At 54.3% G+C, this 14,193-nt stretch overlaps 15 non-coding genes across 15 annotated transcripts; all 15 read right to left on the reverse strand.

Moving 5' to 3' along the window:
• Positions 1-865: 865 nt before the first annotated feature.
• LOC124560485 lies at positions 866-984 on the reverse strand. The gene has a single exon (XR_006969159.1). It is a non-coding gene; the product is annotated as a 5S ribosomal RNA (ribosomal RNA).
• Positions 985-1,796: 812 nt separating this feature from the next.
• On the reverse strand, positions 1,797-1,915 carry LOC124560465. Its single transcript, XR_006969141.1, has one exon. It is a non-coding gene; the product is annotated as a 5S ribosomal RNA (ribosomal RNA).
• Positions 1,916-2,727: 812 nt separating this feature from the next.
• On the reverse strand, positions 2,728-2,846 carry LOC124560486. The gene has a single exon (XR_006969160.1). It is a non-coding gene; the product is annotated as a 5S ribosomal RNA (ribosomal RNA).
• Positions 2,847-3,658: 812 nt separating this feature from the next.
• Positions 3,659-3,777, reverse strand: LOC124560487. Its single transcript, XR_006969161.1, has one exon. It is a non-coding gene; the product is annotated as a 5S ribosomal RNA (ribosomal RNA).
• Positions 3,778-4,589: 812 nt separating this feature from the next.
• Positions 4,590-4,708, reverse strand: LOC124560488. The gene has a single exon (XR_006969162.1). It is a non-coding gene; the product is annotated as a 5S ribosomal RNA (ribosomal RNA).
• An 812-nt stretch (positions 4,709-5,520) lies between these two features.
• On the reverse strand, positions 5,521-5,639 carry LOC124560490. Its single transcript, XR_006969164.1, has one exon. It is a non-coding gene; the product is annotated as a 5S ribosomal RNA (ribosomal RNA).
• Positions 5,640-6,451: 812 nt separating this feature from the next.
• LOC124560492 lies at positions 6,452-6,570 on the reverse strand. The gene has a single exon (XR_006969165.1). It is a non-coding gene; the product is annotated as a 5S ribosomal RNA (ribosomal RNA).
• Positions 6,571-7,382: 812 nt separating this feature from the next.
• On the reverse strand, positions 7,383-7,501 carry LOC124560477. Its single transcript, XR_006969152.1, has one exon. It is a non-coding gene; the product is annotated as a 5S ribosomal RNA (ribosomal RNA).
• An 812-nt stretch (positions 7,502-8,313) lies between these two features.
• On the reverse strand, positions 8,314-8,432 carry LOC124560489. The gene has a single exon (XR_006969163.1). It is a non-coding gene; the product is annotated as a 5S ribosomal RNA (ribosomal RNA).
• Positions 8,433-9,244: 812 nt separating this feature from the next.
• On the reverse strand, positions 9,245-9,363 carry LOC124560501. The gene has a single exon (XR_006969174.1). It is a non-coding gene; the product is annotated as a 5S ribosomal RNA (ribosomal RNA).
• An 812-nt stretch (positions 9,364-10,175) lies between these two features.
• LOC124560513 lies at positions 10,176-10,294 on the reverse strand. The gene has a single exon (XR_006969184.1). It is a non-coding gene; the product is annotated as a 5S ribosomal RNA (ribosomal RNA).
• Positions 10,295-11,106: 812 nt separating this feature from the next.
• LOC124560466 lies at positions 11,107-11,225 on the reverse strand. The gene has a single exon (XR_006969142.1). It is a non-coding gene; the product is annotated as a 5S ribosomal RNA (ribosomal RNA).
• An 812-nt stretch (positions 11,226-12,037) lies between these two features.
• LOC124560493 lies at positions 12,038-12,156 on the reverse strand. The gene has a single exon (XR_006969166.1). It is a non-coding gene; the product is annotated as a 5S ribosomal RNA (ribosomal RNA).
• Positions 12,157-12,968: 812 nt separating this feature from the next.
• On the reverse strand, positions 12,969-13,087 carry LOC124560494. Its single transcript, XR_006969167.1, has one exon. It is a non-coding gene; the product is annotated as a 5S ribosomal RNA (ribosomal RNA).
• An 832-nt stretch (positions 13,088-13,919) lies between these two features.
• LOC124560467 lies at positions 13,920-14,038 on the reverse strand. The gene has a single exon (XR_006969143.1). It is a non-coding gene; the product is annotated as a 5S ribosomal RNA (ribosomal RNA).
• Between the last annotated feature and the right edge of the window lie 155 nt (positions 14,039-14,193).

Here is a 14,193-nt window from a genome sequence, read left to right on the forward strand (position 1 = left end):
AACTTCGGTGATCGGACGAGAACCGGTGTATTCATCATGGTATGGCCGTTGGCACTCGTGCAAGGTAGGAGCACGGCAGAATTCGCGTTCGGCTTCTCTCCCAACACACAAAATGTTAGTTTTCCGCCGCATTTGACGAAAGCACTTCCTTCTGCAACAGCCAGTTCCTCGCGGACGGCGCGGGGGGCGCGCCCGGCGTCCCAGCAGACCGACGACCGAATTAGCGGGCGCACCGCCGCGTGTGTGAGACGCACTGTTGCTCGTTGCACCTCCTGTCATTCGCTGGGCGCGTGCAGCCTTTCTGCGGGGGATGCATCTTGTCCCTGGTGTCCAGCGGAGGGCCTGTGCGGGGTGTGGCAGTGTCGTGCTGGAGGGCGCCACTGGTAGCGATGTGGGCTTCCTCGCCTCGCCTCACACCAGGTGTCTGCGTAGTTTGCAGTGCATTCGCGCCATTCCTATCCCTGTCCCCGTCCCGACTTGTCCCGACTTTGCTCGACTGCCGCTCGCTGCCGCTCGGGTCGTGGTCCATATGACAGCGCAAGCACGACAAACGTCTGCGGGACGAGACGAGACGACTAAGGAATAAATTCGTGATTACAAATCAAATTTGGAACTTTACACAAAAATAGGCGGTGACGTATTTCAGAAATCAACTGCCGATTCGTACTGTTTCGTCGTTTTCAAAGTCTTCTTGGCAAACTTGGTTAGCACATTCTCCCTCAAACTGAGTTAATTACTGCATTTTCGTACCATTACAGTAGTTTAAAAGGCTTAAGGAAGCATCTTTGTCACAACAGAAAGGTAGTTTGAAAATTGGGCTGGCAGGGGTAGCGACATAATAACAAAACAAAAAGAAAAGGAAGGGAGCCAACAGCACCCGGGTTTCCCAGGCGGTCACCCATCCAAGTACTTACCGGGCCCAATAATGCTTAACTTCGGTGATCGGACGAGAACCGGTGTATTCACAATGGTATGGCCGTTGGCACTCGTGCAAGGTAGGAGCACGGCAGAATTCGCGTTCGGCTTCTCTCCCAACACACAAAATGTTAGTTTTCCGCCGCATTTGACGAAAGCACTTCCTTCTGCAACAGCCAGTTCCTCGCGGACGGCGCGGGGGGCGCGCCCGGCGTCCCAGCAGACCGACGGCCGAATTAGCGGGCGCACCGCCGCGTGTGTGAGACGCACTGTTGCTCGTTGCACCTCCTGTCATTCGCTGGGCGCGTGCAGCCTTTCTGCGGGGGACGCATCTTGTCCCTGGTGTCCAGCGGAGGGCCTGTGCGGGGTGTGGCAGTGTCGTGCTGGAGGGCGCCACTGGTAGCGATGTGGGCTTCCTCGCCTCGCCTCACACCAGGTGTCTGCGTAGTTTGCAGTGCATTCGCGCCATTCCTATCCCTGTCCCCGTCGCGACTTGTCCCGACTTTGCTCGACTGCCGCTCGCTGCCGCTCGGGTCGTGGTCCATATGACAGCGCAAGCACGACAAACGTCTGCGGGACGAGACGAGACGACTAAGGAATAAATTCGTGATTACAAATCAAATTTGGAACTTTACACAAAAATAGGCGGTGACGTATTTCAGAAATCAACTGCCGATTCGTACTGTTTCGTCGTTTTCAAAGTCTTCTTGGCAAACTTGGTTAGCACATTCTCCCTCAAACTGAGTTAATTACTGCATTTTCGTACCATTACAGTAGTTTAAAAGGCTTAAGGAAGCATCTTTGTCACAACAGAAAGGTAGTTTGAAAATTGGGCTGGCAGGGGTAGCGACATAATAACAAAACAAAAAGAAAAGGAAGGGAGCCAACAGCACCCGGGTTTCCCAGGCGGTCACCCATCCAAGTACTAACCGGGCCCAATGATGCTTAACTTCGGTGATCGGACGAGAACCGGTGTATTCATCATGGTATGGCCGTTGGCACTCGTGCAAGGTAGGAGCACGGCAGAATTCGCGTTCGGCTTCTCTCCCAACACACAAAATGTTAGTTTTCCGCCGCATTTGACGAAAGCACTTCCTTCTGCAACAGCCAGTTCCTCGCGGACGGCGCGGGGGGCGCGCCCGGCGTCCCAGCAGACCGACGACCGAATTAGCGGGCGCACCGCCGCGTGTGTGAGACGCACTGTTGCTCGTTGCACCTCCTGTCATTCGCTGGGCGCGTGCAGCCTTTCTGCGGGGGATGCATCTTGTCCCTGGTGTCCAGCGGAGGGCCTGTGCGGGGTGTGGCAGTGTCGTGCTGGAGGGCGCCACTGGTAGCGATGTGGGCTTCCTCGCCTCGCCTCACACCAGGTGTCTGCGTAGTTTGCAGTGCATTCGCGCCATTCCTATCCCTGTCCCCGTCCCGACTTGTCCCGACTTTGCTCGACTGCCGCTCGCTGCCGCTCGGGTCGTGGTCCATATGACAGCGCAAGCACGACAAACGTCTGCGGGACGAGACGAGACGACTAAGGAATAAATTCGTGATTACAAATCAAATTTGGAACTTTACACAAAAATAGGCGGTGACGTATTTCAGAAATCAACTGCCGATTCGTACTGTTTCGTCGTTTTCAAAGTCTTCTTGGCAAACTTGGTTAGCACATTCTCCCTCAAACTGAGTTAATTACTGCATTTTCGTACCATTACAGTAGTTTAAAAGGCTTAAGGAAGCATCTTTGTCACAACAGAAAGGTAGTTTGAAAATTGGGCTGGCAGGGGTAGCGACATAATAACAAAACAAAAAGAAAAGGAAGGGAGCCAACAGCACCCGGGTTTCCCAGGCGGTCACCCATCCAAGTACTTACCGGGCCCAATAATGCTTAACTTCGGTGATCGGACGAGAACCGGTGTATTCACAATGGTATGGCCGTTGGCACTCGTGCAAGGTAGGAGCACGGCAGAATTCGCGTTCGGCTTCTCTCCCAACACACAAAATGTTAGTTTTCCGCCGCATTTGACGAAAGCACTTCCTTCTGCAACAGCCAGTTCCTCGCGGACGGCGCGGGGGGCGCGCCCGGCGTCCCAGCAGACCGACGGCCGAATTAGCGGGCGCACCGCCGCGTGTGTGAGACGCACTGTTGCTCGTTGCACCTCCTGTCATTCGCTGGGCGCGTGCAGCCTTTCTGCGGGGGACGCATCTTGTCCCTGGTGTCCAGCGGAGGGCCTGTGCGGGGTGTGGCAGTGTCGTGCTGGAGGGCGCCACTGGTAGCGATGTGGGCTTCCTCGCCTCGCCTCACACCAGGTGTCTGCGTAGTTTGCAGTGCATTCGCGCCATTCCTATCCCTGTCCCCGTCGCGACTTGTCCCGACTTTGCTCGACTGCCGCTCGCTGCCGCTCGGGTCGTGGTCCATATGACAGCGCAAGCACGACAAACGTCTGCGGGACGAGACGAGACGACTAAGGAATAAATTCGTGATTACAAATCAAATTTGGAACTTTACACAAAAATAGGCGGTGACGTATTTCAGAAATCAACTGCCGATTCGTACTGTTTCGTCGTTTTCAAAGTCTTCTTGGCAAACTTGGTTAGCACATTCTCCCTCAAACTGAGTTAATTACTGCATTTTCGTACCATTACAGTAGTTTAAAAGGCTTAAGGAAGCATCTTTGTCACAACAGAAAGGTAGTTTGAAAATTGGGCTGGCAGGGGTAGCGACATAATAACAAAACAAAAAGAAAAGGAAGGGAGCCAACAGCACCCGGGTTTCCCAGGCGGTCACCCATCCAAGTACTTACCGGGCCCAATAATGCTTAACTTCGGTGATCGGACGAGAACCGGTGTATTCACAATGGTATGGCCGTTGGCACTCGTGCAAGGTAGGAGCACGGCAGAATTCGCGTTCGGCTTCTCTCCCAACACACAAAATGTTAGTTTTCCGCCGCATTTGACGAAAGCACTTCCTTCTGCAACAGCCAGTTCCTCGCGGACGGCGCGGGGGGCGCGCCCGGCGTCCCAGCAGACCGACGACCGAATTAGCGGGCGCACCGCCGCGTGTGTGAGACGCACTGTTGCTCGTTGCACCTCCTGTCATTCGCTGGGCGCGTGCAGCCTTTCTGCGGGGGATGCATCTTGTCCCTGGTGTCCAGCGGAGGGCCTGTGCGGGGTGTGGCAGTGTCGTGCTGGAGGGCGCCACTGGTAGCGATGTGGGCTTCCTCGCCTCGCCTCACACCAGGTGTCTGCGTAGTTTGCAGTGCATTCGCGCCATTCCTATCCCTGTCCCCGTCCCGACTTGTCCCGACTTTGCTCGACTGCCGCTCGCTGCCGCTCGGGTCGTGGTCCATATGACAGCGCAAGCACGACAAACGTCTGCGGGACGAGACGAGACGACTAAGGAATAAATTCGTGATTACAAATCAAATTTGGAACTTTACACAAAAATAGGCGGTGACGTATTTCAGAAATCAACTGCCGATTCGTACTGTTTCGTCGTTTTCAAAGTCTTCTTGGCAAACTTGGTTAGCACATTCTCCCTCAAACTGAGTTAATTACTGCATTTTCGTACCATTACAGTAGTTTAAAAGGCTTAAGGAAGCATCTTTGTCACAACAGAAAGGTAGTTTGAAAATTGGGCTGGCAGGGGTAGCGACATAATAACAAAACAAAAAGAAAAGGAAGGGAGCCAACAGCACCCGGGTTTCCCAGGCGGTCACCCATCCAAGTACTTACCGGGCCCAATAATGCTTAACTTCGGTGATCGGACGAGAACCGGTGTATTCACAATGGTATGGCCGTTGGCACTCGTGCAAGGTAGGAGCACGGCAGAATTCGCGTTCGGCTTCTCTCCCAACACACAAAATGTTAGTTTTCCGCCGCATTTGACGAAAGCACTTCCTTCTGCAACAGCCAGTTCCTCGCGGACGGCGCGGGGGGCGCGCCCGGCGTCCCAGCAGACCGACGGCCGAATTAGCGGGCGCACCGCCGCGTGTGTGAGACGCACTGTTGCTCGTTGCACCTCCTGTCATTCGCTGGGCGCGTGCAGCCTTTCTGCGGGGGACGCATCTTGTCCCTGGTGTCCAGCGGAGGGCCTGTGCGGGGTGTGGCAGTGTCGTGCTGGAGGGCGCCACTGGTAGCGATGTGGGCTTCCTCGCCTCGCCTCACACCAGGTGTCTGCGTAGTTTGCAGTGCATTCGCGCCATTCCTATCCCTGTCCCCGTCGCGACTTGTCCCGACTTTGCTCGACTGCCGCTCGCTGCCGCTCGGGTCGTGGTCCATATGACAGCGCAAGCACGACAAACGTCTGCGGGACGAGACGAGACGACTAAGGAATAAATTCGTGATTACAAATCAAATTTGGAACTTTACACAAAAATAGGCGGTGACGTATTTCAGAAATCAACTGCCGATTCGTACTGTTTCGTCGTTTTCAAAGTCTTCTTGGCAAACTTGGTTAGCACATTCTCCCTCAAACTGAGTTAATTACTGCATTTTCGTACCATTACAGTAGTTTAAAAGGCTTAAGGAAGCATCTTTGTCACAACAGAAAGGTAGTTTGAAAATTGGGCTGGCAGGGGTAGCGACATAATAACAAAACAAAAAGAAAAGGAAGGGAGCCAACAGCACCCGGGTTTCCCAGGCGGTCACCCATCCAAGTACTTACCGGGCCCAATAATGCTTAACTTCGGTGATCGGACGAGAACCGGTGTATTCACAATGGTATGGCCGTTGGCACTCGTGCAAGGTAGGAGCACGGCAGAATTCGCGTTCGGCTTCTCTCCCAACACACAAAATGTTAGTTTTCCGCCGCATTTGACGAAAGCACTTCCTTCTGCAACAGCCAGTTCCTCGCGGACGGCGCGGGGGGCGCGCCCGGCGTCCCAGCAGACCGACGACCGAATTAGCGGGCGCACCGCCGCGTGTGTGAGACGCACTGTTGCTCGTTGCACCTCCTGTCATTCGCTGGGCGCGTGCAGCCTTTCTGCGGGGGATGCATCTTGTCCCTGGTGTCCAGCGGAGGGCCTGTGCGGGGTGTGGCAGTGTCGTGCTGGAGGGCGCCACTGGTAGCGATGTGGGCTTCCTCGCCTCGCCTCACACCAGGTGTCTGCGTAGTTTGCAGTGCATTCGCGCCATTCCTATCCCTGTCCCCGTCCCGACTTGTCCCGACTTTGCTCGACTGCCGCTCGCTGCCGCTCGGGTCGTGGTCCATATGACAGCGCAAGCACGACAAACGTCTGCGGGACGAGACGAGACGACTAAGGAATAAATTCGTGATTACAAATCAAATTTGGAACTTTACACAAAAATAGGCGGTGACGTATTTCAGAAATCAACTGCCGATTCGTACTGTTTCGTCGTTTTCAAAGTCTTCTTGGCAAACTTGGTTAGCACATTCTCCCTCAAACTGAGTTAATTACTGCATTTTCGTACCATTACAGTAGTTTAAAAGGCTTAAGGAAGCATCTTTGTCACAACAGAAAGGTAGTTTGAAAATTGGGCTGGCAGGGGTAGCGACATAATAACAAAACAAAAAGAAAAGGAAGGGAGCCAACAGCACCCGGGTTTCCCAGGCGGTCACCCATCCAAGTACTTACCGGGCCCAATAATGCTTAACTTCGGTGATCGGACGAGAACCGGTGTATTCACAATGGTATGGCCGTTGGCACTCGTGCAAGGTAGGAGCACGGCAGAATTCGCGTTCGGCTTCTCTCCCAACACACAAAATGTTAGTTTTCCGCCGCATTTGACGAAAGCACTTCCTTCTGCAACAGCCAGTTCCTCGCGGACGGCGCGGGGGGCGCGCCCGGCGTCCCAGCAGACCGACGGCCGAATTAGCGGGCGCACCGCCGCGTGTGTGAGACGCACTGTTGCTCGTTGCACCTCCTGTCATTCGCTGGGCGCGTGCAGCCTTTCTGCGGGGGACGCATCTTGTCCCTGGTGTCCAGCGGAGGGCCTGTGCGGGGTGTGGCAGTGTCGTGCTGGAGGGCGCCACTGGTAGCGATGTGGGCTTCCTCGCCTCGCCTCACACCAGGTGTCTGCGTAGTTTGCAGTGCATTCGCGCCATTCCTATCCCTGTCCCCGTCGCGACTTGTCCCGACTTTGCTCGACTGCCGCTCGCTGCCGCTCGGGTCGTGGTCCATATGACAGCGCAAGCACGACAAACGTCTGCGGGACGAGACGAGACGACTAAGGAATAAATTCGTGATTACAAATCAAATTTGGAACTTTACACAAAAATAGGCGGTGACGTATTTCAGAAATCAACTGCCGATTCGTACTGTTTCGTCGTTTTCAAAGTCTTCTTGGCAAACTTGGTTAGCACATTCTCCCTCAAACTGAGTTAATTACTGCATTTTCGTACCATTACAGTAGTTTAAAAGGCTTAAGGAAGCATCTTTGTCACAACAGAAAGGTAGTTTGAAAATTGGGCTGGCAGGGGTAGCGACATAATAACAAAACAAAAAGAAAAGGAAGGGAGCCAACAGCACCCGGGTTTCCCAGGCGGTCACCCATCCAAGTACTAACCGGGCCCAATGATGCTTAACTTCGGTGATCGGACGAGAACCGGTGTATTCATCATGGTATGGCCGTTGGCACTCGTGCAAGGTAGGAGCACGGCAGAATTCGCGTTCGGCTTCTCTCCCAACACACAAAATGTTAGTTTTCCGCCGCATTTGACGAAAGCACTTCCTTCTGCAACAGCCAGTTCCTCGCGGACGGCGCGGGGGGCGCGCCCGGCGTCCCAGCAGACCGACGACCGAATTAGCGGGCGCACCGCCGCGTGTGTGAGACGCACTGTTGCTCGTTGCACCTCCTGTCATTCGCTGGGCGCGTGCAGCCTTTCTGCGGGGGACGCATCTTGTCCCTGGTGTCCAGCGGAGGGCCTGTGCGGGGTGTGGCAGTGTCGTGCTGGAGGGCGCCACTGGTAGCGATGTGGGCTTCCTCGCCTCGCCTCACACCAGGTGTCTGCGTAGTTTGCAGTGCATTCGCGCCATTCCTATCCCTGTCCCCGTCGCGACTTGTCCCGACTTTGCTCGACTGCCGCTCGCTGCCGCTCGGGTCGTGGTCCATATGACAGCGCAAGCACGACAAACGTCTGCGGGACGAGACGAGACGACTAAGGAATAAATTCGTGATTACAAATCAAATTTGGAACTTTACACAAAAATAGGCGGTGACGTATTTCAGAAATCAACTGCCGATTCGTACTGTTTCGTCGTTTTCAAAGTCTTCTTGGCAAACTTGGTTAGCACATTCTCCCTCAAACTGAGTTAATTACTGCATTTTCGTACCATTACAGTAGTTTAAAAGGCTTAAGGAAGCATCTTTGTCACAACAGAAAGGTAGTTTGAAAATTGGGCTGGCAGGGGTAGCGACATAATAACAAAACAAAAAGAAAAGGAAGGGAGCCAACAGCACCCGGGTTTCCCAGGCGGTCACCCATCCAAGTACTAACCGGGCCCAATGATGCTTAACTTCGGTGATCGGACGAGAACCGGTGTATTCATCATGGTATGGCCGTTGGCACTCGTGCAAGGTAGGAGCACGGCAGAATTCGCGTTCGGCTTCTCTCCCAACACACAAAATGTTAGTTTTCCGCCGCATTTGACGAAAGCACTTCCTTCTGCAACAGCCAGTTCCTCGCGGACGGCGCGGGGGGCGCGCCCGGCGTCCCAGCAGACCGACGACCGAATTAGCGGGCGCACCGCCGCGTGTGTGAGACGCACTGTTGCTCGTTGCACCTCCTGTCATTCGCTGGGCGCGTGCAGCCTTTCTGCGGGGGATGCATCTTGTCCCTGGTGTCCAGCGGAGGGCCTGTGCGGGGTGTGGCAGTGTCGTGCTGGAGGGCGCCACTGGTAGCGATGTGGGCTTCCTCGCCTCGCCTCACACCAGGTGTCTGCGTAGTTTGCAGTGCATTCGCGCCATTCCTATCCCTGTCCCCGTCCCGACTTGTCCCGACTTTGCTCGACTGCCGCTCGCTGCCGCTCGGGTCGTGGTCCATATGACAGCGCAAGCACGACAAACGTCTGCGGGACGAGACGAGACGACTAAGGAATAAATTCGTGATTACAAATCAAATTTGGAACTTTACACAAAAATAGGCGGTGACGTATTTCAGAAATCAACTGCCGATTCGTACTGTTTCGTCGTTTTCAAAGTCTTCTTGGCAAACTTGGTTAGCACATTCTCCCTCAAACTGAGTTAATTACTGCATTTTCGTACCATTACAGTAGTTTAAAAGGCTTAAGGAAGCATCTTTGTCACAACAGAAAGGTAGTTTGAAAATTGGGCTGGCAGGGGTAGCGACATAATAACAAAACAAAAAGCAAAGGAAGGGAGCCAACAGCACCCGGGTTTCCCAGGCGGTCACCCATCCAAGTACTAACCGGGCCCAATGATGCTTAACTTCGGTGATCGGACGAGAACCGGTGTATTCATCATGGTATGGCCGTTGGCACTCGTGCAAGGTAGGAGCACGGCAGAATTCGCGTTCGGCTTCTCTCCCAACACACAAAATGTTAGTTTTCCGCCGCATTTGACGAAAGCACTTCCTTCTGCAACAGCCAGTTCCTCGCGGACGGCGCGGGGGGCGCGCCCGGCGTCCCAGCAGACCGACGACCGAATTAGCGGGCGCACCGCCGCGTGTGTGAGACGCACTGTTGCTCGTTGCACCTCCTGTCATTCGCTGGGCGCGTGCAGCCTTTCTGCGGGGGACGCATCTTGTCCCTGGTGTCCAGCGGAGGGCCTGTGCGGGGTGTGGCAGTGTCGTGCTGGAGGGCGCCACTGGTAGCGATGTGGGCTTCCTCGCCTCGCCTCACACCAGGTGTCTGCGTAGTTTGCAGTGCATTCGCGCCATTCCTATCCCTGTCCCCGTCGCGACTTGTCCCGACTTTGCTCGACTGCCGCTCGCTGCCGCTCGGGTCGTGGTCCATATGACAGCGCAAGCACGACAAACGTCTGCGGGACGAGACGAGACGACTAAGGAATAAATTCGTGATTACAAATCAAATTTGGAACTTTACACAAAAATAGGCGGTGACGTATTTCAGAAATCAACTGCCGATTCGTACTGTTTCGTCGTTTTCAAAGTCTTCTTGGCAAACTTGGTTAGCACATTCTCCCTCAAACTGAGTTAATTACTGCATTTTCGTACCATTACAGTAGTTTAAAAGGCTTAAGGAAGCATCTTTGTCACAACAGAAAGGTAGTTTGAAAATTGGGCTGGCAGGGGTAGCGACATAATAACAAAACAAAAAGAAAAGGAAGGGAGCCAACAGCACCCGGGTTTCCCAGGCGGTCACCCATCCAAGTACTAACCGGGCCCAATGATGCTTAACTTCGGTGATCGGACGAGAACCGGTGTATTCATCATGGTATGGCCGTTGGCACTCGTGCAAGGTAGGAGCACGGCAGAATTCGCGTTCGGCTTCTCTCCCAACACACAAAATGTTAGTTTTCCGCCGCATTTGACGAAAGCACTTCCTTCTGCAACAGCCAGTTCCTCGCGGACGGCGCGGGGGGCGCGCCCGGCGTCCCAGCAGACCGACGACCGAATTAGCGGGCGCACCGCCGCGTGTGTGAGACGCACTGTTGCTCGTTGCACCTCCTGTCATTCGCTGGGCGCGTGCAGCCTTTCTGCGGGGGATGCATCTTGTCCCTGGTGTCCAGCGGAGGGCCTGTGCGGGGTGTGGCAGTGTCGTGCTGGAGGGCGCCACTGGTAGCGATGTGGGCTTCCTCGCCTCGCCTCACACCAGGTGTCTGCGTAGTTTGCAGTGCATTCGCGCCATTCCTATCCCTGTCCCCGTCCCGACTTGTCCCGACTTTGCTCGACTGCCGCTCGCTGCCGCTCGGGTCGTGGTCCATATGACAGCGCAAGCACGACAAACGTCTGCGGGACGAGACGAGACGACTAAGGAATAAATTCGTGATTACAAATCAAATTTGGAACTTTACACAAAAATAGGCGGTGACGTATTTCAGAAATCAACTGCCGATTCGTACTGTTTCGTCGTTTTCAAAGTCTTCTTGGCAAACTTGGTTAGCACATTCTCCCTCAAACTGAGTTAATTACTGCATTTTCGTACCATTACAGTAGTTTAAAAGGCTTAAGGAAGCATCTTTGTCACAACAGAAAGGTAGTTTGAAAATTGGGCTGGCAGGGGTAGCGACATAATAACAAAACAAAAAGCAAAGGAAGGGAGCCAACAGCACCCGGGTTTCCCAGGCGGTCACCCATCCAAGTACTAACCGGGCCCAATGATGCTTAACTTCGGTGATCGGACGAGAACCGGTGTATTCATCATGGTATGGCCGTTGGCACTCGTGCAAGGTAGGAGCACGGCAGAATTCGCGTTCGGCTTCTCTCCCAACACACAAAATGTTAGTTTTCCGCCGCATTTGACGAAAGCACTTCCTTCTGCAACAGCCAGTTCCTCGCGGACGGCGCGGGGGGCGCGCCCGGCGTCCCAGCAGACCGACGACCGAATTAGCGGGCGCACCGCCGCGTGTGTGAGACGCACTGTTGCTCGTTGCACCTCCTGTCATTCGCTGGGCGCGTGCAGCCTTTCTGCGGGGGATGCATCTTGTCCCTGGTGTCCAGCGGAGGGCCTGTGCGGGGTGTGGCAGTGTCGTGCTGGAGGGCGCCACTGGTAGCGATGTGGGCTTCCTCGCCTCGCCTCACACCAGGTGTCTGCGTAGTTTGCAGTGCATTCGCGCCATTCCTATCCCTGTCCCCGTCCCGACTTGTCCCGACTTTGCTCGACTGCCGCTCGCTGCCGCTCGGGTCGTGGTCCATATGACAGCGCAAGCACGACAAACGTCTGCGGGACGAGACGAGACGACTAAGGAATAAATTCGTGATTACAAATCAAATTTGGAACTTTACACAAAAATAGGCGGTGACGTATTTCAGAAATCAACTGCCGATTCGTACTGTTTCGTCGTTTTCAAAGTCTTCTTGGCAAACTTGGTTAGCACATTCTCCCTCAAACTGAGTTAATTACTGCATTTTCGTACCATTACAGTAGTTTAAAAGGCTTAAGGAAGCATCTTTGTCACAACAGAAAGGTAGTTTGAAAATTGGGCTGGCAGGGGTAGCGACATAATAACAAAACAAAAAGAAAAGGAAGGGAGCCAACAGCACCCGGGTTTCCCAGGCGGTCACCCATCCAAGTACTTACCGGGCCCAATAATGCTTAACTTCGGTGATCGGACGAGAACCGGTGTATTCACAATGGTATGGCCGTTGGCACTCGTGCAAGGTAGGAGCACGGCAGAATTCGCGTTCGGCTTCTCTCCCAACACACAAAATGTTAGTTTTCCGCCGCATTTGACGAAAGCACTTCCTTCTGCAACAGCCAGTTCCTCGCGGACGGCGCGGGGGGCGCGCCCGGCGTCCCAGCAGACCGACGGCCGAATTAGCGGGCGCACCGCCGCGTGTGTGAGACGCACTGTTGCTCGTTGCACCTCCTGTCATTCGCTGGGCGCGTGCAGCCTTTCTGCGGGGGACGCATCTTGTCCCTGGTGTCCAGCGGAGGGCCTGTGCGGGGTGTGGCAGTGTCGTGCTGGAGGGCGCCACTGGTAGCGATGTGGGCTTCCTCGCCTCGCCTCACACCAGGTGTCTGCGTAGTTTGCAGTGCATTCGCGCCATTCCTATCCCTGTCCCCGTCGCGACTTGTCCCGACTTTGCTCGACTGCCGCTCGCTGCCGCTCGGGTCGTGGTCCATATGACAGCGCAAGCACGACAAACGTCTGCGGGACGAGACGAGACGACTAAGGAATAAATTCGTGATTACAAATCAAATTTGGAACTTTACACAAAAATAGGCGGTGACGTATTTCAGAAATCAACTGCCGATTCGTACTGTTTCGTCGTTTTCAAAGTCTTCTTGGCAAACTTGGTTAGCACATTCTCCCTCAAACTGAGTTAATTACTGCATTTTCGTACCATTACAGTAGTTTAAAAGGCTTAAGGAAGCATCTTTGTCACAACAGAAAGGTAGTTTGAAAATTGGGCTGGCAGGGGTAGCGACATAATAACAAAACAAAAAGAAAAGGAAGGGAGCCAACAGCACCCGGGTTTCCCAGGCGGTCACCCATCCAAGTACTTACCGGGCCCAATAATGCTTAACTTCGGTGATCGGACGAGAACCGGTGTATTCACAATGGTATGGCCGTTGGCACTCGTGCAAGGTAGGAGCACGGCAGAATTCGCGTTCGGCTTCTCTCCCAACACACAAAATGTTAGTTTTCCGCCGCATTTGACGAAAGCACTTCCTTCTGCAACAGCCAGTTCCTCGCGGACGGCGCGGGGGGCGCGCCCGGCGTCCCAGCAGACCGACGGCCGAATTAGCGGGCGCACCGCCGCGTGTGTGAGACGCACTGTTGCTCGTTGCACCTCCTGTCATTCGCTGGGCGCGTGCAGCCTTTCTGCGGGGGACGCATCTTGTCCCTGGTGTCCAGCGGAGGGCCTGTGCGGGGTGTGGCAGTGTCGTGCTGGAGGGCGCCACTGGTAGCGATGTGGGCTTCCTCGCCTCGCCTCGCCTCGCCTCGCCTCGCCTCACACCAGGTGTCTGCGTAGTTTGCAGTGCATTCGCGCCATTCCTATCCCTGTCCCCGTCCCGACTTGTCCCGACTTTGCTCGACTGCCGCTCGCTGCCGCTCGGGTCGTGGTCCATATGACAGCGCAAGCACGACAAACGTCTGCGGGACGAGACGAGACGACTAAGGAATAAATTCGTGATTACAAATCAAATTTGGAACTTTACACAAAAATAGGCGGTGACGTATTTCAGAAATCAACTGCCGATTCGTACTGTTTCGTCGTTTTCAAAGTCTTCTTGGCAAACTTGGTTAGCACATTCTCCCTCAAACTGAGTTAATTACTGCATTTTCGTACCATTACAGTAGTTTAAAAGGCTTAAGGAAGCATCTTTGTCACAACAGAAAGGTAGTTTGAAAATTGGGCTGGCAGGGGTAGCGACATAATAACAAAACAAAAAGAAAAGGAAGGGAGCCAACAGCACCCGGGTTTCCCAGGCGGTCACCCATCCAAGTACTAACCGGGCCCAATGATGCTTAACTTCGGTGATCGGACGAGAACCGGTGTATTCATCATGGTATGGCCGTTGGCACTCGTGCAAGGTAGGAGCACGGCAGAATTCGCGTTCGGCTTCTCTCCCAACACACAAAATGTTAGTTTTCCGCCGCATTTGACGAAAGCACTTCCTTCTGCAACAGCCAGTTCCTCGCGGACGGCGCGGGGGGCGCGCCCGGCGTCCCAGCAGA

Source organism: Schistocerca americana, unplaced genomic scaffold, assembly GCF_021461395.2.
Source record: "Schistocerca americana isolate TAMUIC-IGC-003095 unplaced genomic scaffold, iqSchAmer2.1 HiC_scaffold_1086, whole genome shotgun sequence".
NCBI classification, from domain to species: domain Eukaryota; kingdom Metazoa; phylum Arthropoda; class Insecta; order Orthoptera; family Acrididae; genus Schistocerca; species Schistocerca americana.